The sequence below is a fragment of the Propithecus coquereli genome, unplaced genomic scaffold (genome assembly GCF_000956105.1).
Source record: "Propithecus coquereli isolate 6110/MARCELLA unplaced genomic scaffold, Pcoq_1.0 Scaffold281, whole genome shotgun sequence".
In the NCBI taxonomy this organism is placed as follows: domain Eukaryota; kingdom Metazoa; phylum Chordata; class Mammalia; order Primates; family Indriidae; genus Propithecus; species Propithecus coquereli.
In genome coordinates, this window is record NW_012148408.1 from 1,133,573 (window position 1) to 1,139,838 (window position 6,266).

Below are 6,266 nucleotides of genomic sequence, written 5' to 3' on the forward strand. Positions count from 1 at the left end.
TCTCTTATTACTGATGAGGGTAAATATATTTTCATGTTCTCCTTGGTCATTCGTATATCTTCTGTGAAGTGTTCATTCAAATCTTGCCCATTTGTTAAATTGAGTATGGGTGTTCTTTATACTGTCCGTACACAAGTCCTTCTTCATTTACACACACACACACACACACACACACACACACACACATATATATAATATACATAGTGAATATTTTCTCCTAGTCTGTGACTCGCCTTTTCATTTTCTTAGCTAATTATTTTGAAGAATAGTAGTTTTAAATTCTGATAAAGTGCAATTTACCAATATTTTCTTCTATGGCTAATGCTTTTGTGTCCTAAGAAATCTTCGCCTACTCTAAGGCTGCAATAATTCTTTTCTTATATTTTGAGCTTTTACATTTGAGTCTATGATTCATATGGAGTTTATTTTTATGTATAATGTGACATAAAGGTCCAGGTTTCTCCCACTTTCCACCCCAATTTGCATATCCAGTTGTTCCAGCATCATTGGTTGAAAAGATTATCTTTACTCCATTAGATTATCATAGCACCTTTGTTGAAAAATCATTTGACCAAATATGCATAGGTCTATTTATGGACACTGTATTCTGTTCCATTGAACTATATGTCTGTCCTTATGCCAATACCACATTGTCTTGATTAATATAGCTTTATAGTACCTTTACAGTCTTTACATCTTGAAATCAGGTCATTTAAGTCTTCTTTGTTCTTTTTTTTTTTCAAAATTATTGTGATTATTCTAGATCATTTGCACTTCCATACAGATTTTAGATTGTCAATTTCTACCCCCCAAAAAGGTCTTCTGGGATTTTGATTTGTATTTCATTGAGTTTACATATCAATTTGAGGAGAATTGACATGTCAACAATATTGAGTCTTTTGAGCTATGAACACGGTATATCTTTCCATTTGTTTAGGTTTTCTTTAATTTTCCTGAGCAATGTTTTATACTTCTCAGTATATAGGTCTTGAACACATTGTGTTACATTTCTAGAAGTGTTCAAGTTTTTAGATGTTATTGTAAATGGTGTTGGTTTTTAAATTTTATTTTCCGGTAGTTCATTACTGATATACAGAAATACACTTGATATTTTTATATTGACTTTTCCTTTTGTAGCCTTGCTAGATTCATTTATTAGCTGTAGTAGCTTTTTTCTAGATTCTTAAGGATTCTCTAATCATGTTAATCTGTAAATAAAAACCATTTTGTTTTTCCTTTTCCAATGTTTAGACATTTTATTTATTTTTCTTGACTTATTACAGTGGCTAGGACCTCCAATGAACAGTTAAAAAGAAGTGATGAGAGCAAAACTTCCTTGCCTTCCTTGCCATATTCCCAGTCTTAGGAGACAGTCTTCTACCATGTCATTCAGCATTAAGAATGATGTTATTGGCTTGAGGTCAGGAGTTGAAAGCTAGCCTGGGCAACATAGCAAGACCCCATCTCTACCAAAAAAAATTAGCCAGATATGGTGATGCGTGTGCCTATAGTCCCAGCTACTTGGGAGGCTGATGTGGGAGGATCCCTTGAGCCCAAGAGTTCAAGGTTACGGTGAGCTGTGATCACACCACTCCATTCCAGCCTGGGCAACAGAGCTGGACCGTTTCTAGAAAATAAAAAAAATGATGCTATTGGTAGGTAGGTTTTTTGTAAACAGTCTTTATCAAGTTCAAGAAATTCCCCTTTAGGTTATTTTTTTGAAACAGGGTCTTGCTCTGTCGCATAGGCTAGAGTGCAGTGGCATCATCATAGCTCACTGCAACCTCAAACTCCTGGGCTCAAGCAATCCTCCTGCCTCAGCCTCCCAAGCAGCTGGACTGCAGGCATGTGCCATCATACCCAGATAATTTTTTAAGTTTTTTGCAGAGACAGTGTCTTGCCATGTGATGAGGCTAGTCTTGAACTCCTGGCCTCAAGGATCCTCCTGCTTCAGGCTCCCAAAGTGCTAGGGTTATAGGTGTGAGCCACCACACTTGGCCTTCCCTTGAGTTTTAAACTACAAGTATTTTTAGTTCCAATTGTTCATATTTTACTATGCTAAAAGATGTTGGGACACTAGGTCTTGGTGCTCTTTTCTCTAGTAATAGTATGTAGAAAGCGTGGCTTTGGAGTCAAATAGACCTGAACTCTGCCACTTTCCAGCTATGTGACCTTGTTCAAGTGTTCAAGTTTTATATCTTTTTCTTTTTTCTTTTTTAGAGATGGGGTCTTGCCATGTTACCCAGGCTGGTCTCAAACTCCTGGGTTAAAATGATCCTCCCACCTCAGCCTCTTGAATAGCTAGGATTACAGGTGTGAGTTACCACCCTGGCTAACTTCTCTATCTTCGACCTCAATTTTCTCACTTGTAAAATAAGGATAATTGCTGTTTTTCAAGGTTATGGTGAATGGTATTGGGTTTGCTTGCATATGTCTGACACATGGTTGACACTCAAAAAATGTTATTACCTCTCTCTATCCCTTACCTTCTCTTAGTTGCCTTCTCTTTTGACTTATAGTGACATTTATAATGTCTGCCCAAATGTTCACAATAGGGTCTTTAAAAATGTGTATTGATCATATACAAAAATCAAGATCTCATGTGTAGATGACAACTTCTCCATGGGTCGCAGTAACAAGTAATATCCAATCAGGTGCTTCCCTCTGCTGACTGCAGATTCCATAACTATTCCCAGCCTAAGACTTCCTGGGATTAACATGTCATCCCAACCACTACAAAAACAAATACACTGTTCCAAATGATACCTAATTATATCATGTTCACTGCTTTTAATAGTATATCCAGAAAGAATGATTCACAAGTCTTGGCTCCAACTCAGATGTTCAGAGAACCTTTATTGTTAGTCCATACATGTTTCTTCTCAGGCCTGGAATTCTCCAGCTCTGAACACATCAGGAATTAAGGATGCCAGGCCAAAAAGTGTGAAAATGATGTTATGACTCCCAGAGCAGTGATTCCAAATGCCAGCCCCAAAGCAAGTGCCTGATAGAGTGTTTCACACAGACCTCTGTAGAACAAGAAATATAAAGATGATTTGTGAGTTCTTCATAAAGCTAAACGTATTGTCCCTTATTCTGAGATTCTATCTCTCCTGCCTTTTTGGTGTGAAAATGTCCTAATATTGTTGTTTTATGATGGTCATGATTTACTATTCTTACTTGGTATACCAAGTTAGCAAACTTATCTTAATCTTCCACCCACTACCAATTTAAAAAAAGTTACTAGACTGAGAAATGGTAGAGTATATTTTCCAGGGGACCTCAGTATGCCCAGATTTGTGTCTTGGTAATAGATGTCTGTTGCCATTATTACTCAGGGCCACTATGGACCTGTTTGGCGTCACTTCAGAGTTTCAGCCTCTATCCTACAACGAGGGGAGTTGTTGGCCCCCCTGACAGAGAACTGCAAGGGACTGGGTGCAGAAGGCCAGTGCTACTCTGATGGATTGAGGTCAGCCTCACCTAACCTGAAAAAAGTATAATTATCAATTTGTGGCTCTAAACACAGGGAAGTTTTGGACAAGTTGAAAAAATCACAAAGCTGGATAAATACCAAAGTAAGGGGCCTACATCAACATGTTGAATATCTTGAGGGAGCCCAGGAATTGTGGGGGGCCTGATGTAGGGCACAGAGATGGAATCAGGAGTGAGAAGAAGTTTAGCCCTCTTGGCTGAGACTTAACCATATAAGCCTCCGTTTTCATAGCTGTTAAGTGCAAATGATTGCCTTGCCTTGCCTCTCTGGAGTGTTTACTTGGAGATTGAAAGATAATGGATGGCAAAGTGCTTTGCAAACCACAGCATCCCCGACAAATTTAAGAAATGACTCTCTTTTACTTTGTTGACAATTGAGAAGGCAGTATTTCTAGACACATGACATCGCTCCAGGCAATCCCTTCACTGAGAAGAGATGATGAAAATGTACATGGCCCATAGGCTAAATATAGTCAGAACATGTTATCACCAAATAAATCTGGACAATCCTATTTTTAACGCCATGTTCCCAAACCTAGCAAGGAGGCAGAGAGACTCCATTCTGGTGAGGTGCTGGATGCAAAGTGGGGTCTGAGGGTCACAAAGGACAGCCAGGGGCTGTGTCAGCTGCTTATGCCTCCGTATTCTGGGTGAACACCTCAGACCATTTTTGGGCCGCATGATACACTGGTGTAAATTCAGAAGATGGCTCAGCTGAAGACCTATCCTAGCACTAGCACATTTTTCAATCAACAATAAATTATGTTCATTGCCCTAAGATCCATGTTGTTAGGATGTATTCAGATCATAGTCTGTTATTTAATAACAGCAGTTACCATTTATTAAATGCTATCTGTGCTGGTGGGCTATTTAAAGTGCTTTAGTGTATTATCTCATTTAATCCTCCCAGCAATCCTATAAGGAAGGTACTATCATTGTATTCATTTTTAAGATGAGAAAACTGAACCATAGAGAACTAAACACCTTTCCCAAGGTCATGATTTCCTAAGTAGCAGAGATTGGATGTTCCAATCAATTATGAAATGATGGATCATTCAGAAAATGCTTGAAAAAAATTGGTTACAGATGTGGGGTGAGAAGAAAACCTAAATCCCTATATCACATCATATACTCAAATAAATAAAGATGAACGCAATAATCGCTCATGTTATCGTTTACTATGTGCCAGACCTAATGCCAAGAGGCCATGAGCATTAACTAATGTAAGCATCAGGACAATTCTAGGAGGTTGGTACTCTTAATTTTATTTCTGGTTTTCAGATGAGTAAACTGAAGTTCAAAAAATTTAAGTTGATCAAGGTCTCTCAGTTAGTAAGTTGGGGGAGCTGGCATTCAAATCCAGGGCCAACTAACCCTATATCTTTTACTCTCTTTTTTTGTATGTGTCTTATTCTTTCTTTTAAAATGTATTTTTTAATTTTTAATTGACAAATTATAATTATATATATTTATAGAGCATAATGTGATATTTTGATATAGGTATACAATGTGGAATGATTAAATCAAGCTAATTAACATAACCGTCACCTTCTATACTTTTATTTTATTTTTTTTTTTTGAGACAGGGTCTCATTCTGTCGCCCAAGCTGGAGTGCAGTGGCATCATAGCTCACTGCAACCTCAAACTCCTAGGCTCAAGTTCCTGCCTCAGCCTCCTGAGTAGCTGGGACTACAAGCAAGAGACACCATGCCCAGCTAATTTTTTAATTTTTTGCAGAGACGGAGTCTCACTCTTGCTCAGGCTGGTCTCCAGCTCCTGACCTCAAGCAATCCTCCTGCCTTGGCCTCCCAGAGTGTTAGGATTACAGGCGTGAGCCACCACGCAGGGCCTTATCTTTTTCTTTTTTTGTGGTGAGAACGTTTGAAATCGACTCTTTTAGTGATTTTGAAATATACAATACATTATTATTAACTATAATCATCATGCTGTGCAATAGATCTCAAAAACTTATTCTTCCTGTCTAATTGAAACTTTGTATCCTACAGCTTTTACTCTTAACTACTACACTACAGTAATTAAATTATTATTAAAGAAGTGTTAACACTCATACCACTGAAGTATTACCACTAAACAAAAATATTTGGGATAGGGAAGACATTTCCAAACATAATACAAAAAGGAATAAACTATAAAGGAAAGAAAAGATTAGTAGATTTGAACATATAAATATTTAAAAATTACATGACAAATTTAACACTCAAAATATTTTTACTTATATGATAAAGAGTCAATAGTCTTAATTTTTGAGGAAATTTTATTAAACAAAAAACAAGCAAAAAAACCCACATCCAAATTTTTAAAAATGGACTAAGAACACAAGAGAAGATACTTTACTAGCCAATAAAATTCATCCCAAAAGTTTAGCCATAGTAGCAATCAAAGACATGCAAATTTGAATGATACTTAGATTCCATTTTTCTTGTATCGGATTGGCCAAATGAAAAATAATGCTAAAATCTAGTGTTGATTATATTATAGAAAAATAGGCCACTCATGAATATTTCTGCTAGGATTATAAATTCTTATAACCATTTTGGAGAGTGATTTGTCAATATGTTTTAAAAGCATTAAAATATCTTTTGATCCAAAACTTCTATATCACAATAAAATAGTTGGAAATAGGTGCAAAGATGAATGTTCATTGTAGCATTCTTTATAAAAATGAAAAGTCAAAACAGATGAAATGTCCAGCAAGAGGAGATCAATTATGTAAATTATGGAATAATCCCATGATGGAATAATATGCAGC